At 35.0% G+C, this 21,547-nt stretch overlaps 1 protein-coding gene across 1 annotated transcript in view; it reads right to left on the bottom strand.

The window, feature by feature from the left end:
- Positions 1–20,210: 20,210 nt before the first annotated feature.
- Positions 20,211–21,547, bottom strand: part of LOC116841026 (homeobox protein abdominal-B-like) — a 16,392-nt gene continuing 15,055 nt past the window's right edge. Inside the window, exon 3 of the transcript XR_004377481.1 lies at positions 20,211–21,451. The gene's annotated coding sequence lies outside the window, so the exon portion shown is untranslated. The remainder of the gene's footprint in view (positions 21,452–21,547) is intronic.

The raw sequence follows: 21,547 nt of genomic DNA on the forward strand, positions 1-21,547 counted from the left end.
TATATATATATATATATATATATATATATATATATATATATATATATATATATATATATATATATGTATATGTATATATTTCCGTGCACACGTATATCGATTCGCATGCATGTATGCTTACGAACAGCAGTTCAGTGACTGATACCAACGTAGATTCGAGTAACCAGTACGACACTGATGCAAAGCAACTCTCCTGAGTATCTGCATGCTGAGTGCATTTTAGTAAAATTGAGTTGCGTGCTTCCTCGTCGACTATAGCAATCGATTTCACCTTGCTCTGACATATAATATTCGCAATTCTATCACAAATTGTAGAAACACGACTTTACCTATCGAGGCAAAAACGTAATTTATAGATTAGTATTGATTTCATCTAACCTAACCTAACCTAATCTAATCTAACCCTGCATCTTTACCATTAGGGAATGTCATCTATTTACGATACACTTCATGTGGCGACATTTCAAAATATCTTTGGAAATTTGTCACCAATTATTGTCATGCTATGTTTGATGCAATGTATCTTACATAAATTACAGTATTTAATGTAAATAGATTTTAATAATTCGCAATGAAACTTTGGACATACGAAAACGATGTAAACGTTATAAGTTTGAGGAATATTATATATATGTGATAACACATATATGTAAAAAGTATTAATACACTGTGCACATATATCAAGCTATAGTATATGTGCTTGAACGCCTTAGCCCGGAGAAGTATAGATATGTTAGAAAGGCGGGAAACGGCAATCCCGTCGGTAATGTAGAACACTAAACATTATCGATTTAAGGCGCATGGTTACACGGGCATACTTGAAAGATGTATAATATATATATTTTGTTTTTAATATAGCTTTTATATAGAAAGTTTTGTTGTTTTATAAGTGTATTGATACTTGTAGCAAAAATTTAAAAATAATTATTAATAACAATATAATTTTAAAATTATAATTCAGATAACATTTATTATGTAGTCAATGCAATAACCAAATTTTGTATAATATGCAAAAATTAATACAAAAAATTAATATTTTAAACAAATTTATTATTGAACAAGCTAATGTTTCTATTAAATATTTAATACATGTAACAATTATTTATGATTAGAAAATTTTACGGACAAGTTTAAAAAATTTTTATAAATTACATTCAAAAACATGGGATACTGTAGCTTATACAAGCTAGACACAATCTGGATACACACCCATTCTCTTCGGGTGTTCTAGACCAAAGGAAGAGGGATAGCTGGAACCTCTGGAGGGATGGAAGCGCATCTCACGATGATATGGAAGGGGAAGCTCTGGGCAAACGGCGGCCATGATGGCACGAACAGGCCAATCGCTGCGCCATATCGACTGTTACTGCATAATGGCCGCGGGGCACCGCCCAATGTAAAACTCGGTGGACGTTACGCTTATTGGACACGAAAGCGTTAAAAATTTTATTGCATGCCTGGCAGTTATACCCCGCTCTTGAAACTGTCCCCTACTAGGGTTCCCACCCGCTAGCCCTACTGATCATAAAAATCGGCGTACCGATCGGCGGAAACTATAGTTTCTTTAGTAAACCTCCATCGCCTGAGTGCGCCCCCTGTAATGTATCTTACCAAGTTTACTTGGTCCGATGAAAAGTTAAATTTGACTCATTAATGATCCTCACATCTTATTTATTCTAGAATTTGGAAGAAGAATGAATAATATTGCCACACACACAAACATTGAGTTTTGTAAAACTAAGTTGATGGCGAGTTGAATCACAAGACTCTCATGCAAATTAATTCGAAGTGATTCTGAGCTATCAGGATCGTCATATTACTTGCATTTCTAAATAGGGTTGTACATTTTAAGATTATAGTTTAGGTTAATACGCACACTTCATGTCATTTTATTATATTTATTAGTTAAGTTTAGGTTAAGTTACATTGGAATAAAAACACACACATACACACACACACACACACACACACATATATATAGATTAAATAGAGGTATATAGGAAAATTCGTATTTAGTTTAATAAACATAAAATTGATTTATTAATAACAAACATAAATATGATAACGCGGAGCAGAAAGATGTGAAATGTCGAACTATTTTTAAAGTAAAACAAGATAGACAACAAGTAAGACAAACTGATTTATAAATTCGAACAAAATTCAAATAATCTGCAATTGTAAATGTTATATAATGAAAAATAAAAGAAAATTTGGTGGAACTTTCTTACTTTGAGATTCTGAATTTTAAGTTAAGATATTTATAATCCTGAAATATCCTGTATATATAAAATCAGCTCAGCATATTATCATAGATATTTTCATAAATATGTACATATGTATATTATATAGTATTTGAAAATAAAAGATTAGATTTCAGAATTTTTTTAATTTTAGGAATATGAAAATATTAAGAGAGGACACATACAAAATTTATAACTACTTTTTAAATAATAGTTAAAAATGTTTGATATAAATATAGTAAAACTAAACGTAAATTAATGTAAATTTATAGACTCATAATTAATATGTGGTATAATGCTATTTATAGCACGGACGCTAATTGTTATAACTACACAAGGCGAATTATCATATCAGCAAAAATAGTGAAATAATTATGTCATATGGCATTAAGAAAGTTTAATAGGTAGAAGAAACCTTTAACGTTTCGTAAATTGTTATTTACAGCCGACTATCTGTTGCATAACTTATATCTCACATATTTAAAGTAACGACTATTATTTACAACGCGTAAAATCGATAATTTTATATTTAATGCACGAAAGGTTAAGAAACAAGGTTTTTTACGTGTTATTTTATCGGATGTATTAATGCAAATTTATAGTTGCATAATTGAGGCGCAATAAAATGTATGTAGAGCAGGCTATTGTCACTTATTCACTAGAATAAGTCTATAGTCTACTTTCGTCGAAAAATTCCACGTCACGTTGAAATTCCCAGAACTAAATGTAATGAGTGACAGATAATTATTCGTAGCTCACGTTGTACAGACAGAAAGAGAATTATGTCGCTAATTAGTGCTAATTAGTGCACGTACGTCAACTAGTTCCCTCCAATTCTATTATTTTTCCTATACGTAACTCACTTCAAATCAGTCCGCGGAACAATAGCCGTCACATGAACCGTAAGTGTTGCAGCTTATCTGATAGTTTTCTTGTGTCACAACAGCCTTGGGAATTATTATATTTATACTATATCATAAAATAGTATATACTATATAAATATATGTATAAATATTTATATGTTTTTGATCCAATATAAACATTATATTACGTGTTATATATATTAGTAACATAACATTTTTAAATATAACAACTCCAAAAGCTGTATGACACAAGAAAATTACTAATGTCATCAGATAAACTGCAACAATTATGATTCATATTCTGCTGTCAAGTTAGAGAATGCAATAGTCTTTTGTTGCCCATTCGTTTGCTTACGTTTCCCATCTACCTCACGTGGAAACAAGTGGAAAAACCATTAAAATGTTTTTAACGCCGATTCGTCATATTTCCAAATTTACTATGCGAACTTGTAACATAATATCAAACTCAATAAAAATTTCAAATGTAAATAATCTCCTGGAAATCTTGAATAACGTATAATCTATACACTGTGAATTACAATTTAAGAACTAATATCGAGAAATATTAAGATGTTTAATTAATCCGTATAATGTAAGAAAAATCTCAAGACTTGAATAAAATAATACTTTGCGGTATTGGTTTTACTTTACAATATTATTACAAAGCACTATTAACGTATCACTAATTCATTATTTAACACAGCTAATTGTTACAGTTCTATCTATTCTTGTCTATCTTGCGTCGCATTCATCTCGTGATATACGATAATTTTATCGGGACAATTGACGTATAATTGCATAATTAACTTTTATCCACGGCTAGTTATCCGACGTCACGTCACTCATTCGCTTTCGACCGCGCTACGTGCTTATCTCGCAATCACAATCGGTGTCAACTGCGTTACTAAGCTAAACGTGTAAAAAGACAGTATTTATTCTACACAGTAGATCACTGATGAATCTGAATAGTGTGTAAACACTCAAAGCAAATATTGTCCAAAGCTATTAACGAACTTTATGAATGCAAATACATATTTGAGGTCCTTTTTCAAATATTTCCTTCTGATCCCTGACCATTGGGGAACTACTGAGTTTTAAATATAACATTAATCGTGATCGGATAATAATATAATTCTACAATATAATATAATTCTACAAGAAACTATATTTGTTTACATGATAGAAAGTAAAAATATATAATAAAATAACGAAAAGTATTACAAACTAAAAGAATACATATACAGAGAACTAATTTACACTCACCTGTGTCGGCGATATAGGTGCATTATACACATCCTATGAGTACCACATTTTACAGCGATGTAACACAATGTCCAGCACTCCTAACGACGTGTGTTCTTTTCACGGCTACGACAATATTTCTTCAGTCCAACGAGTAACTCGCGTTTGTTTTGATAACAAACAATATGTGTAGCAAGTAGCAACAGCTCGCGTCAAGTTTTCATCTCCTATCTTGCATTCACTTTCATAGAAAATGTCTGACACGATTGTTAACAAGATAGACACGTATTGCTTTATTTTTACATATAAAGAAATATATTTGAATTGCTTGTTTCCTGCAAGTTATTAATATCTGGAACTTTCCAATTTTTTTACCATTTTTTAGATCTCATAAATTAGAACAAAAACTTAGAATTATACAATCGCGAATCTAAATAATATGACGAGACAGATTTATTTATAAATTATGATCTGCTTACTTTTTACTGTATTATTATTTTCTTCCCAATTTCTTATTTTCTCAATTGTTTTCTTTAATGGTTTCTTCATTTTTTTTTTTGCTTTAGTCTTACGATATAAACGTTTCCTCAACTAGACTGATTATTTATACAATAAAATATTTTTTAATTTTTTATAAAAAATTATAAGGTGAGTTCTGAAACATCAGAAACTACTCGATCACTTAATGTACTCGAATGCATTGTTTTGAATATATTAAAGCAAAGCAACATCACAGAAGCACGCCACGATATCTTGTTCTCTTTTTTTTGCAGATTGTCGTCGTGATAATTTCTTTTTTAATTCTGAAATACCTTCATTATAAAGTTATGGTCTCGTCTAACGGCATTCCGCGTTTTATTACGATCAATCACATTCATCACGACCTGTCCAAACTCGGTAATCGTACGCGATATTACGATGACAAATTACGATCCTGGAATAATCAAAAGCCGCTTCCCGTCACTTTAACGAGTCTGCGTGCGTATCTGCTTCTATCAACGACACTCGACGAATACCAGATCACAACGTAACGCGAAAAAAAAAGTCACGATCGGCTTATCTGTTCTCGTAGGTCAGGGAATCGGTCGGGCCGCCGCGAAGATGTCCACAGTTCTCGCGCACCGTAGATCCTTCATCGCGCAACGTTCCCCGCTTATGAAAGTCATGTGCCCGGCCCTCAAGAATGTGGAAAGCGACAGAGTCACCATGATTATTTACTTGTTTCAGATCTGTACGTATGGCAGAAAGCCGGCAGTACCGCGGAGTAGTAGCCGGGGGCAACCATGTGCTCCGCGGGGCTCACGAACGTAACTGCGCGTGCGCCCCTTCTCTAAGCCTGACCCCTACGCACGTCACAGAGAGAAGAGCTCTTCCGTCGCTCTTCCCCCTCATTCTTGTCGCTGTGGTCGTGTTCCTCTCCCTGCACACGCGGAGATGGATATGGAAGCCCGTGGAGTCAAGGGTTACAACCCCTGAGTTGCGAGTGTGTAAGCACGAGAGAAAAAGAAGAGGGAGAAGGAGAAGAGGAGACTCCTCGGAGGCGGGGAAGAACAAGCCTCGGCGAGATATATGCTCGTCCATCGAGCAGAGATTGTATTCTTGTACACACGTAAAGGTTACTTAGCCGCTCTATTCTGTTTGTTCATACGATATGTCTTTGATAGATTTTATGTGCTCGCCGACCGTTGTCGATCACTCGTGAGTTGAATATTCCAGGAAATTTTACGCATGTTTTTTTAACTATCTCTTAATTTAAACCTTGCAATTTGCACTATAAACTACTTGCAAAAATATGCAAGAATAAATGTGTTACACAAACCACTGTCGTTCTTGTTGAGCAAACAATTTCGATCTCGATATATATTATAATAAGAGAGAGAGGTACATTAATCTCTCACCGTTTCATGGGAAATTTCATTTCTATAAAAGTTGATTTATTTAAATACTCAGTTGCGATAATATCGTATAAAAATTATTGATTGAAGATCTTGGTTTATAATGAACGTTACACAACGACATGCATGAATTAAACAGAACATTTTGAGCAGAAAGGAAAACATAAGGAGGGGTTATCTCTTTTCTCGCGGCACCGTCTGTTTGGCGACAAACGCAAGTTTAACACGACGTTAATCCGTATCGGATGTCTCGAAACTGTGCTTAGCGTACACAAACACCTCGAGACGTAAGATTGCAAACTACCCGGAAATAACCGTGATTGTATCGTATAAACACACGCATGAAGATTGCGAACGGCACCGACACCAGTTACTGATCTGCCGACTCTTTCGCCGCGTTCCGGTCGCATCCCGATACATCCCCTTTTACGCACCTTGCTCCTGCCGTCGCGTTCCTTCACAGATATACCCATGCGCACTGCACGAAAAACGAAAGAGGTAGCGTCGTTGAAGAAGGTGAACCTTATTCGTGTATCGAACATTCGCGTCACGTAGGTAGTCGGTAGAAACCCCGTGGTCACAAGCGCTAAAGGTTACGAACCAATGGCGCTGGGGTGGGCGGTCACGCTGGTTTCTCAGAGTATTTAATGAAATGCAAATTCCCATCATTTCTCGTATGGAACGACGATAATATTCGGGACCGCGATGTTCTCCACGCTGAAGATCTTAAGATGACGAGAATATGCATTAACGTAGCCTGTTCCTGTTATTTAAATTGAGTAAAAGACGAAAGCGCTTTTTTTCTTTTACTGTGTGTAGATTGATGTATGGGCATAAATTTTCGAATTTATCTATAACCTCTAACACACGTGAATAAAAGAAATATAATCATCAAAAGCTATTTAAATATGTTATTCTTCAACATTTCTTCTTCGTACATCTCTTTTTATCAATATAAATACAAGGTATTTAAAAAACTAGTAACTTCCTTCCACTTATAGCACGTCCTAAGGCTCAGCTTTGAAAAGAATGAGCGAATTTAGTGTTCTATCGTAACTTTAAGATTACCTTGAAGATAAGACATATTTGAATTTACATTGATATCACCTCGATGAAAAAACACAGTTTAAGCTATAATAAAGTACAAATAGCGAAATAAAAAGGAATAGGTTGTTTTATTTTACTGAATGTTTAAGATAGTGACCATCCACATTAATATATTTTTGCCCAAATAAATGATTGGCATTTCTTTTGGTCTTTTGGATAACATTACAATATATAATCCTAATGCATTTTTGTATATTGTCTGGCATTATAGAGAGAGAGAGAGAGAGAGAGAGAGAGAAGAGAGAAAAAATTGTGCACTATTAATTTAAAATTTACCACAAAAAGTAATCTAGTAGTGATGAATGAAATAAATCAGCCAATCAAATAATGTTTGCTCCGTGTTTGATCCATTTCTTGATTAGAGAATATATTGTCTGTATGACAGAATAAATGTAAGTTAGATAACCATCGCTCTCATCGTCAGTGTATTTTATATCGTTCAAAGATCCATTATTAACAAATGGACCTGTAACTTTATCTTATAGAATATCGTACCTATATCAACGTTTCAAGAATTTACAACTTCATCGAGGCTGCACAACCGACTAGTAATATAGTGTATTTAATCGATGTGTGATTTATGAAAATGGCCTTTTATCGAAAAATTATTTATTATCAAAAAGATTTCCGGTTGCAACTACTATAAAGCCTATCTATAAAAACGTACACAATATTGGATACCGCCAATTATATACTTGATGAAATGAAATAAGAATAAATTTATAGTTTATCTACTCTGCTCTATATTTAATGCACCATTATATTTAATATACCACAAGTAAATTTTTGTCAAATACGAGTTTAGCCAGAAGAATTTACATATGTTCAGATAACAAAGCAACCATTACGGCACTTATGAAACCCCTTATCGTATTTGATCTATTTTTAGGCTACATGTAAACTGTATGTAAACTGAACGCTGATAAAAGTAATTGGAGATTTAATAAACATTTCTTAATAGTGCTTCTGAATCATCAAGAAGTATCTGATAAGATCACGGATAACCTGGTTATAAGATGGGAATTCGCAGAGAAGTTTCTTTGAATAAACTATAGGTATTCATTGGAAAAGGAATATTTAAAGTTGAACTAACTTGCAAGTAGAAAGCCAAGGTTGTCATCAGTCCAAGAACCTGATAGGTTATCCGCTACCTAGCAGGCACTGCCTAACGAGCTTCTGACATTGAACAGACGGAGGATTATGATAAAGCTGCTAACAGGTTACTTTGCCTTAAAATCTCATCTGTTTAACCTCGGCTTTACAAAGACCTCAGTGTATTGACAGTGTAAACGCTAAGAAGGACAATGTGTACATTTTATGCTACTATTTGGCTTTCTTCCTGTGAGAGACTGAAAACTCTAAAATATTGACTTTGGAAACCTGAAATTGGAACTGATAAAGTTGATTAACGTGAGGATGAGTAGTCCAAACTTGTTCAGTTGTACTAAACTGAACTTGATCAAATAACCAGAATCAACTAACGAGGAGAAACAATGGGAGACGTAGAGTTCTACATATTATTAAGATCTCTGGTAGACCAACTCGTCTTTATTGCTACTATTACTATTGCTACTATTACTATTACTACTACTACTACATATCTATCACACAGAAGACTACTCTATAATATTGTTCAATTTTCCAACAACTCACTTATGGATTGTTTACGTTGCTTCTAATATTACTGTTACTGCTTCCACAAATAGTTGACTGAGCTCACTATTTATGTAGACCTAGTCCACATAAATTACAATAAATTATCAATTCAATGAGCGAGAATACGTGTGATACGATAATGTCAGTATTGTAGTCTAAGTAGACGTATATGCGTCGTTATCTAGTGATCCAAATTACCGAAAGACAATGGTCCATTGGAGTAAGTATCCCTGAATAAGGATTAAGGTGTCTTTCCCAAAATTCGAGACTGCTGCTTTGCATCCCGAGGTCGATAACGTTTCCCGACCTGCGCGAGTATTTTCGTGCATTGCACTCAGGGTGCACATACAAGTCACATGGCGCATGGTCACACTGTGCAACCCGCTACCGACGAGCTATGGGGCGTGGCCAGCGACTATACGACATTTTCACCAATCGATAAGCTTCGTTCCCCTCCAAACCGTCCTCGAGCAACCCGGCAGCTCGAGGAATTCACGAGTTTCCCCTCTCATCCTTAGGATCTTACCGCTCTGGATCTCATCGGCGATGAAAAAATATCGTCTAATTAGTTACCCGAATGCGTGTGATAGGATTTGTTTATTTGCGAATACCCGTGGACATATCATTGCGGTGTTCAGGACGGCTAGCGATTTCACTGGTGAGGATCTGTTATGTTTATTCATATCGAACATATCGACTAACTACATTGACTCAAGCAAATCTAAAAATATAATGTCTTCGAGTTGGTCGTACAGTTTGGAATTTTCATCAAAGCAGAGCGATAGTGTGTAAGCTTGATGACATAAGCATTGGTACTGTCTACGATTAACGGTTCTGCTGACAATTAGATATTGGACAATTAAGTTCCCAGCTAACATTTGCTGCTTATATCTTAGACGAAGAAAGTCCAAGTAAGAGTTGAAACATTTCGCGAGATATGCTTCTAAAAGACAAGTATATTACGTACGAATGTTTATATCATCCGACATATTTTCGCCTAAGTTTATACTTGTTTAGATTCTTGACAATTGTTTTTCGTCACTTCTTTATATGGTGCGTGTAAACTATAAGCAGAAGAATTGAATTATAACGTAATACAAACCGATATAATTCATGATATCAATTGACGATGACAGATTCATCATGGCTAACAGAATTTTTGTTTCGAGTTTGATGTCAACACATGTCGAAAGATAATAATCGAGATCTGCGACAGTCGGTCCGTTCAATGTCAATGTTTACTTCAAAAACGACTTGGTACATATTATTGGCGAGCGTCCGGCTCAATGTCAATGTGTAATTATCTTCGCACGTGATAACTTGCTATGTGCTTACCGTGAGAGATGGCGGCTTCTGATCCGCCGGCGGCGTTGACGGGTGTTGCGGCACGCTACGCACTGAACATCACGCGTGATACTAAACAATTCGTGACAATACTTAATCATCGTGATCATAATAGGCCGCTCTACCGACTCACCACGGTTACCGTGGAAACTATCGGCGCACATCACTGATGGAAAGAGAAAAGGAAAGAGTTGACGAGCGTAAAGTAGCAATCGACCGCGGAGGACCGACCCGGCTTCACACTCACTGTTATATGTATATTCTACCATGCGAGAACGCGGTTCCCGAGATCGCAGCACTTAATTACATGTTGACTGGCGAAGCCAGTCAACGACGAGGCGAACTCTTCCGGTCGCTTTCTTCCGGCAGAGCGACGACCGGCGGACTGAGGCGAGCGACGTATCGACGACGATGGATGATGCGGCCGATTCTTTCGCGGAATCTCGCGAACTAGACCGAAATGTCGACCAAATACAGCCGGCAAACGCGATGGAACGCCCGTACGTTCGACGTTCGGCACACTATACGCCTTTGGCTTTGCTATACTATAAGGTAGTAAGTGAGTGAGAGACCAAGCGGGACCCCTACCGGCGCAGCCGTACATCTTAGTATTATGGGCAACTCACATTGGAAGATACGCCATCAAGCATAGCCCTAGCGAGAGCGCGAGAGCGAGCGAGCCGAGCCGAGCGATTGTAAAAGTTTTAGGGACACTTTGCGAACACCCTCTCCCCTCTCTTCGCCACTCTCTCGCTCTCCGGTGCGCCACCCCACGGAACCGCGCCCCGATTCTCTCACCCCGCCGACCATGGACGAGTAGAATGCTGGAGAGAGGCGAGAGAGAAACCCGGTGGTGCTCCCTCGAAATCCCCCTCCTGGTTCTCCCTCTCCGATCGACGGCTCGGCCACGCCAGAGAAAGATGGCGAGGGTCGGAAAAGAGACGAAACCTGGGGAAGAACGTGTAGAGGAGATGCGCTTACACTTTTGTGTGGTCATTGATAATCAGCGAGAAAAAGACATAATTCGTATGGAATCAGAAGGAAAGATATCAAGTTTATATTTACTCGATAAAGAAAGGAGAAAAAGAAAGGGTGGATCAATTATTTTTTTGCTCAACACCCCTTTCTCTTTCTTACACATATATAATATATCGTATTATATACACATACATATATATTATATACGCACACGCATATACATATCATATTGCAAGTATTATACATAAATGTGTACGTGCGCATGTGTACGTATTCTTAGAAGAAGGATAGGAACAGTCCACATAAAGAGATGAACAAAGATGAATATAGAGGGTTAGAGTATCATAGCAGAGTTAGGTAGCATTGGTTATGTGTAATAGTCGCGTTGTCGACATGGGCGCGGCGCTCCGTCAGAAGGGGAGAGTTAGTGGAGTGAAAAGGAGAGGAGAAATAACGAACAAAAAGATCGCAGCGAGAAAGGAAGAGAAGAAAGCTCTTCTGCCTGTCGCGTCTGCCCGAATGGAGGAGGGCGTCGAGAGAAAGACGTTGCGATACGAGGACAAAAAGAAAAGTTTTTTGCCAACAGCGACTTCTTGCCACTGTGCGGTGGCGCCCTCAGCTATTCAACCAGAACCATGCGTCCCTCCTATACTTTTTTCGGATCTATCCACCAACCGGTTGCGTCCTACCAGTCGCTAGTCGTGAATGCAAGAGATGGGGCTTTTGGTACTGCTATCGCGTCCTGATTCTAGCCGAGCTGATATCTACCGAATTCCGGTTTAGTGATACAGTACATTGTTTCAGCATAGGTAATTTACGATAAGTTGAGTGTTTGCATAGTCGACATTAAACAAGCTGTAACGTATCTCTTTACAATATGCTTTGGAATAGGCGAAAGTCAACTGCAGACGGTAGAACATTTTTCATCAATTCCGAAACTCATCAAATTGAAAAGTATTGTAACTTTTTTTCCCACTATTTATATGCAAGTCTAAATTGTAATAATATTAGATAAAAGGTACAGGATTGCAAGAAATTGTAATATATTTTTTGCCTGACAACAGCAAATTCGTTTTATTATCTGAATTATTAAGCAGTCTAAAAATCACACACACGTACATATATATACATACACTGTTTCGCGTTCGCGTTTATTTTCATTAACAAATAGTAGTCATGCTGCATGTTCAATACAAATTGTAAAAGTTGCTTTTCAAGAAGTTTCCAAAAATTCTACTTTCTATTAACGTTTTTAACAATGAAAGATCTTTCAGATGTTCAGCCAAATATCAAGAAAAATGATTCGCAGGGAAATCACAATAAAGTCACCATACATTCTCACCATATCTTATATAGCAAATAATTGATATTTGTCCAAAATTAATTTATAATAGTGATCACTATTAGTTAACTCTATGAAGGAGCGTTCTATTATTTCGGTTTAATTTATAATATTAACCTTAATTCTACAATTTCTTGAAAAAACTTTTGACTTGTATTATATTGATTCTTCTATATGAGCAACCATCTAAAATATTTATTACTTCAAATAAAGGTGGTTCGTTAAAAACTGCGAAGATAAATGCGAGAAGATAGCAGGAATCTTTCCTTAAAAGTGAGCCGGCCTGCCGCAGAAATTCCTAACGTCGGCGTATGCTTTTCCCAATTACACAAACTTGCAAACAGCAGACACGGCCTGCGACGCGTTCGCGGCGGGATTCCCAAAATGTTAACGTCGGCTCGGTAGCGCGGCCGGTTCCGAATTAAAACGTGAAGAAACTTTAAGCACCGTCTACATATGCGCTGGGACATAACACATGTCGTGATCGTCGGTCGTATTAATCCCAATTAAGGCGCAGATACCGCGAGAGAGAAAAGCGCAGGTTAAAGGCTCCTCCTCTTCACAAACGAATGGGGATACGGCGATATAATAAAATCGCAAAATGACGGCACCGACCGTGCCGGCGATATTATCCACTCGCGCTGGCAAGGGAACCGGCCATGAGGGAGACAGTCCTCTCTACACGTGAAGCATAAAATATCCGGTTAAATGCGCCGAACGAATACGAAAAAGTCTAATATGGGGAACCCCATACCACTTAGGAAAGACGACGAGTTTGAGTTTATGTCGCGGAGCCCGACCGACCAATCGGAGCATGGGATTTTGCAGGACGAGTAAATAAATTGGTCGGGGCCGCGCTGAGCTTCCTGGAATCGGGGAGACATTTCTCGCGGCGTACGCTTCCGAAGCATTTACGCAGATAGAAGAAATACATAATGGACAACGGTTGCAGAAGAATATTGTAAGACAGAACGATCTCCTTTCATCTTTATATACCTTTTATCATTCCATTAGAACAAAATATCAGAACATTCTATATTAAAACATATATTAAAACATAATTGCATTTATGCAAGATCAGATTATGCAACTAAATAAATTGTACAACTCATTACAAATAATGAATAATAATATTTCGAGAACTGCATGATACTTCGTTATTCGTAAATCGTTTTACTGCGGATAATCTTCAAAATATTTTTTCCTTGAACAGAAATAGATTAAGATAATACGATTAACTTACACAGAATAGATATAGATTAAGATAATACGATTAACTTACACACTTACACACACGCGTATTACAAAGTAGGAATAAAGAGGGACGAAGGGCAAGAGAGGAGCTTGCAAAAAGAGTGAGAATCGCGAGGCCGTATGGCACGAGAACGAAGTTCCACATTTTAGCAGTCAACATGATGGCCGTGACGAGAACGATTCTCGCTGCGAGAGAGGCCAATGGACAACGACGGTCTCGTCCCACCCCATAATGCCCCATATACTCAGCAATTTATGCGCCGAAACGTATTAAATAGCTTTCTGCCCCCACTATGCGCGCCATCTTCGAGGCGTACAGGCTCTCGGCGGTAACTATATATTAAAGCCAATATTTTAAGCGCGGTACATCTACATTGTAAATACCGGTGTTTTGTACGACCCCTTTCTAAGAATAGACTCACTTGCGACATTCGGCCGGTGAAAGCTGTGGAGGAGGTGATCATGTAGCACACAGTGGGATATAGGAGGCAGATTCCAGACTTTGTGGAGATAAAGCTTCTAAAGCCTTGTGACTGTTTGAAGACCCGGCTGAGCAGCCAAGCGGCTGAGGATACTGGTATGTATTTGGAGAATGCATAAACGTTAATCAATAACCCAGCAATAATCACATTTTTGATCGTAAATCCTAAATAATATCAGTGCAAATTATGTGTGATATACGAATTTAAAAAAAGCTATTCAATCGTTCTTTTAATGTTAATGATCGTCTTGTTTTCGGTCGACGAGAATCATGCTAAGATAACTATGAAAAAAAATTTACTGGTCTTGTTCTATATGAGGTGACAAATGTTCGCGCATTTTTTATTCGTTAAACTCAATTAATCAAATTTATTTCCTATTTCTGAAGTGTAGTCAAGTGCCATCATAATTTTCATCTTACTTAGATATATTTCCCAGTGTCAACTTATAACTCGACAGAAAAAGTGTAAGCAATATCCACTAGTGATGTGAATCTAAAAGATCGCGCGCATCATTCGCGTTTCATTCAAATGCGAATATTTCCAATCATTCAAACGCTGGTAGAAAATACCCGAAAGAATATTCCCGATATTCATGATAGTCATAAAACAATGCTTCATATTACGAAGGACACTTCATTTCACGTAATTATTTGCTAAACGCTCGTTAATTTGAAAAACATGAGAATAAAGCTTTTTCTATGTGCTATCTATATTATACTATATTTTATTATACTATGTTATAATAAAAACAGTTAGCTGCAGCAAGAATCTGTGTATGATAGCTGAATCTGAAAACATTGGATATTTAAAAAGTATAAGTGTCATTAGGCGTATATTCAGTTGTGAAACCGATATAACAATAACAGATGGTAGTAGCAAAAGTTTTAATTACAGCAACAAATATTTAGTTACAACAACAAATACATTTTCAATAAAGCATGATTAACTGTGAAATATTTTTAATTGTAGTGAAATATTTTTTTTTTTATATCTGTACATGAGAAGGAAGATATTTTGTTGCTTCTTTTTGTCTGGCATTCTCAGAAAATAACTATAATTACATAGTGAAATAATTACAACAAGAAACTTATTTTTATAGAGAATACTGCCATTGTATCATTGATATTAACTTTATATATTTCTTCAATTACTTTTTTGTTAGAGCAACAAAAATATAGCTAGCACTGAAAATAACTGTAATTTATAATGAGATTAACAATTTCTTTTCCTATTTATTAAACTATCACCGAACTATCACCGTATTTTATCGTTGACTCAAATGCAATACACACTATTGAATATAATTATATCTACCTCTTTTTTATCGTTCTTTGCATTTTATTTATTGCGATGCAAGCAGCATTCTGAATTTTTTATCAGCAATCACACGGATGCCAACGATAGCGACCGACATGTTCGTTCGAGCTCCACTTACACTCGTGTTAATTTACAAACAGTAATAAAGCTGCATACGTGCATCGTAACTCTTCATCCAGTTAACCAGAAATGGAAACCGGAGAGCAGTTCAGTAACGTCTCAATTCAGTTCATCATTCGTTCGACCTGAATTAGAGATACGGTCGAATTGTCTTTTGACTATACAGTTCCAGTTAGTCATTTGTCTTCTAATAGAATTGCTAAACTCAATGCGCAAACGGACGAAACTTAAATCACAGTCAAAAGTACTAGAAAAAATGGTATTCTGCTTACAACTTTACTTGTTCTTTCTACCCCAAAAAATTATAGTCATCGTTTCAAATTATTATAAATAAGATCCATAATCTTTGTTAATACTTAATCTTTATCATTCTTGTCAAGTTAGTCCAGTTTGTAAGTATACATTAGATACACTTCTTCACTCTCAAAAGTTACATTTAGGCAATATCAAATATTGTAAAATATATTTTATTTCGTTCAGAAAAAAATGGTTAATCTCACTAAAATTAGTCACTCTCGCTGCCCGCTACATATTTGATCGTTATAATAAAAAAATTATAACAGCAATATACGTTATTATCACTAACACTATAAGAACACTGTAAGAACTTACTGCAAAAATGATTCTCCTGACTGTGATGATTTCATTACGCAGTCAATGAGCATAATCACAGACACTATAAGCATTTTTTCCGTAGTGTTCTATTATTTCCATCTACCACTATTCATGCGAGAAAATCGCTTTTTCCTTCCAACGCGCAGTCCGAATGAAACAGCAAAACTGCACTAAATCGCGTTATGTTGCAAAGATGAAGAGAAAAAGAGTGAAAACTTGAGATTATATTTGCGCGGAAAATTTTTCATCCTTCCGCACGTTCATGTGGCACGTCGAATAGGATAAAGTAATAGGACGGAGAATAAAGCATACTAATCCCAAAGGGAATGGAAAAGCCAGCGCGCGACTCAACTCGTAACGTGGAATTCAATTTGAGTGGAACGACAAAACTGAGCTACGAAGGTCGGTCTCTGTTCTCCTCGAATGCTGGGCTCCTGGTGGTTGTGCCAAGTTGACGCCGAATAAGAACATAAGGGGCGGATGTTTCTCTTACAGCTAGAACTGGCTTTACCAACTTGCCGAGAAGGATATTTCGTGAACCTTTTATGAGTCTGGGGTAGAGGGTAGAGCCTGAAAGCCTTGTGTGTATGTATGTTCATCTCCTTCAGCAGTTTTTTTAAGCAATGTTGTCGATAATAATTTATATAGTCTAAATAATATAAGTCGTTCTTTAACAAAATTATCGTGTACAATTATAATGTGTGTATGTGCATATGTGCGTATTAGAAAACAGTCATTATTTTGTTTTTTTACAATTTTTACAATGAGAGAAAATGATTTTGCGTATGTATGTAAATTTAATTTATCCAATAATAAGATATTTTCAAATATTTCTCATTTGCGCACCGTTACTAAATATAACTTCAAGACGGTTTATTAATGATAAACAGTTACGTTTGTTCGAAATTGAAATATTGCACTGAGCTCTTTATATGTAACAAGATAATGACTACATCACCATAATTATATAGTTTGAGCAATGGAAACTGTCACTGATTGGTAAGACACAATTTCTGAGGCAAGAAAAAATGAGAAAAATATTGTACGCTCGAGATTTATGACAAATAGAGGAATCATAATCTTCGCATGTCAAATGACGTAATTAAAAACAAAAAACAATTAGTGTCGAAATCAAACTATATTAAGCAATATTCTCCTCGCGTAACACTTTTATATTTTAAAATAAATAAGACAGCTATATTGCTACAAACCATTTAGCCTATTGATGATTTATTGGATGAATTATCGTCAATATTCTTTAGAATTAGTGAAATATAGAATCATTATCACTTGGTGCTATTAAAAAAATACTAATATTTTAAAATTATACATTTACTTTTTCAGCAAGAGTATCCATTTTTTTATCACTTTGCCCCTTCGTGATATGATTGTTTCAGTTCTCTTCATAATCCTATAAGATAATTCAGCGTTTTCACATATCCTGTATATTGTTACAAATAACTTCACCAAATTATTTACACAATAACGCAACCACAATACATTGAACTGATATGAATAATTAAACGTTTGATATATAAACACAACATATAAAACTGTACATAATACACTCTATGTTCGAAATTTTGTTCATCACCCGACGCGATCTCTCACAGAACTAAGGATATGGTCAAAGTCGAGCTGAATTAGAAAGCTATTTCTAATTTTTTGCATTTGGAGCACACACATATATCTAGGGCAAAATTTTAGAGGGTTTGACAGTTTATTACCCTAACTGAAAAGCGCTTTGGGTTGCTCGGTTAGGCACCCATTTTTTTGAATCATTAGAAAGTCCTGAATTGGCAGATACCTGCCAATGGCTAGCACAATAGTAAGCAAAAAATAAATCTAGTTTTCACGCTCCACTAACCGTAGCATGCTATTCTGTACATATTTTCAAAATCATTGGATGTATTACATGTAGCTCTAGTAAATTGAGTGGAATGATTAATTGATTAGCAGAATTGATCGCAATGATTCGTTAAAAAGTAATCTTACCATTTCTTTAAAATTTTAAACTTTTTTTCGAGATTTATTCATACGTGTCTGTGCACAAAAAAAATTCAGTTTATATAATTGAATGGGAATTAGACGAAAAACTCGCTGACGAAAAGTAATATCTCTATTACTGTGAAAATATCTGCCTGAAAATTCAGCTGCGTTAAAACTCGATTGAAGTAACTGAGAGAATTGGCCGAGCGAAGACCTCCTACAGGAATCTATCTTCCTGTTTCTACAGCCGAATTTTTCATCTAGCTCTCAGATAACAGAAAATTCAATTATACTAACAGAATTATTTCTTCCGCATGAGATATCTTATTATATCAGCGTATAAAGGAAAGTTCTATAAGATAAATTATATCAGATTAGACTTTATATTATATGCTAATACTTACCGACGAATCTTCAAGATGAAGTTTTTTTCGGCAAACATCAAGAGAATCTTTCAAATATAATAGTAGTAGACGCAAAAGATTCAACTATAGAGTTTATCTATTAAGATCTACACACATCTGCTTCGTATGATTATTAAGATATACACACTTAGGAAATAATTAAAGTGATTAATTTTCTAAATAATAAAAATTCGGAATGTGTTAAATAATTAGTTAAATACGTTAGTTAACATACGTGAATTATGTAATGATTACTACTACTTTCTATTATAAAGAATATACAAAGGCAATGTACCGCCTTTTATAATCATAAAGTAAGACAAGTATACATCCGATATATAATCTGTATCTACTATATCGACTTAGAACGAATCTTGCATATTTCAGCACTAAAATTACTTTCTTCTTAATTATACATAAACGATTTGGAAAGTATAAATTTGTAAATATACATCCTGTTCTATACTATCTCATAAAATAGTTGTTCTACGTTTATCAGTATATAACTAGTGAATTTACATAAAATATAAAGAGAGTCTACAATTACATAGGCGTGATTAATTTTTGAGCATTGAGTTTCAAAATATTATTACGAAAATACCATAAATTTCATTTTTAATGAGCGAGATAAATATTTGCTCCGCAAATATATCTTGAAAAAATACATAAAAAAATTTTAATCTATTGCACCTTCGCTTTATGCGGAAGAAATTTCACGTTCTTTTCTGCAATTGCTTTGGCACTAATTTAACATATTTTATTATTGCACTTCGATACAGGAATAATCTTGTGGTTTTATGTACAAGAGTAGCATATAAGTTTTACCTTACGGACATATTTTATATCGTACAAATACAATTGAAACGGGAGTGGGTAAATGTGGGAATTGAAGAATTTGAATAAAATGCACATTTCTAAAACCATATTTTAAGATAACAGAAACAATTCGCACCGCATTAATGCATTTCATATTATCATTATTCTAATTATGTCATAATAAAAAAAAACAAAATCATAATTTAAATATTTTTGAACATTCATTTTAACAAAATTATCGAGTTCTTAAGTTATAGTTTAATATCAAGCATGAATATCTTGTGTTGAAAAGCTGAAGTACAAATTGAACTTGTGTATTATTTTCATTCGGCAAATAATATTACATGTAATGGATTATATGTGCCATGGGAAAATCATAAAAATATTAAATATATTATATTAAGAGTTTTTTAGCTTATATATGGAAGAAAAAATTGATTTTTACATTTTAATAGGTGTATACGTTCATCAAAACGTTCTGTAAAAAAATTGCAAAAATACTTTTCTTCATTATTTTTACGCGTATAATGGATTGAACAAAATCAGTTTGACAAAGAAAACATGACGATTTATTTGTAATATTTTGTTATATGTTTATATGTCATATGTCATATAAAGGATGGAGTTTTTTTTAACGGAATATTAAACTATTAATATTCACACATATAATTTACAGATACAGCGCATGATAATATACAGTGTGACATGAAGTGGCTAGTCGATTTGTTTTTCAATACCTCTTTATCGTGTAAACAGAAAAAAATGTAATATAACTTAAATCTTTACAACACAGTTTCTTTCTTCAATCTGTCAAGAATGACATAATGCATAGTTACAGCTTTTCCATCGCTACATATAAAAATAACAGAAAAATATTTTAGCAACTGAATTACAAAAAACATCTAAAACATCTCTATATAAAAACAACTTTTCTTTTAAATAAAACGTGTTTTCTAGCACCCACTTTTTTCGGTGCTTCAACTATACAATATAATCTTTCATTTCATTAATTATTCCAATGTTTGTAATTCTAAACCATTGATGGAAAATTAGCATTACTTTGGACATTGCAAATTTTTTCTATGGATTAGAAAACGTACAACTTCCGTTTGTAAATTAGTAGATCTGAAATTTCTCTTTAGTTCGTGCACCGTAAACTTGTGGGTTGAAAAATTATGCCAGTATTTAGAGCGGACAAAGATAATAATGTCTATTTATGCTTCCTTTCCCTATTCCTTTACGTGTCCTGTGTGTGTATGTGTGTATATGTGTGCGCGCCTGTGTATGGATTACTGTGATAATAATGTTATTATTATTATGTAGGCTGATAGGTACATACAAAACAACACACAATAAAAACAATAACATAATATTAACGTGACGCTCACAATGATAATAATAATAATAATAATAATAATAATAATAATAATAATAATAATAATAATAATCTTAAGAATTTGAATATTCGTAATAAACATCGTCAGTAGCATATAATTAATTACAATCAACTTGCAGCAAAGCTCAGACGGCACGGCAAACGTAACATGACCGCTACCATCCACTCGAAATTTCCTATTTAAATGTTCCACTTAAAAATTATGCATTTTTTTATCACTTATACTGTTGTGTTATATTATCGCCGTTACATAATTCTGTTACAGTACCATGTGGCAGAACTATACAATTGTCCAGAACTCAGTCTCTCATACGAGTTCATATTTACTCTCTGTCATACTTGTTATCGCCGCGTTTATCTATTTATCGTCGCTCGCAGCTATCCCGCATCCCTAAAAATTTCCAATCCTCAATTTACTCTCTTGTCTCTCTCTCTCTCTCTCTCCCTCTCCCTCTCCCTCTCTCTCTCTCTCTCTCTCTCTCTCTCT

Source organism: Odontomachus brunneus, unplaced genomic scaffold (assembly GCF_010583005.1).
Source record: "Odontomachus brunneus isolate Ranch 3 - 2012 unplaced genomic scaffold, Obru_v1 Obru_scaffold_013, whole genome shotgun sequence".
NCBI lineage: Eukaryota > Metazoa > Arthropoda > Insecta > Hymenoptera > Formicidae > Odontomachus > Odontomachus brunneus.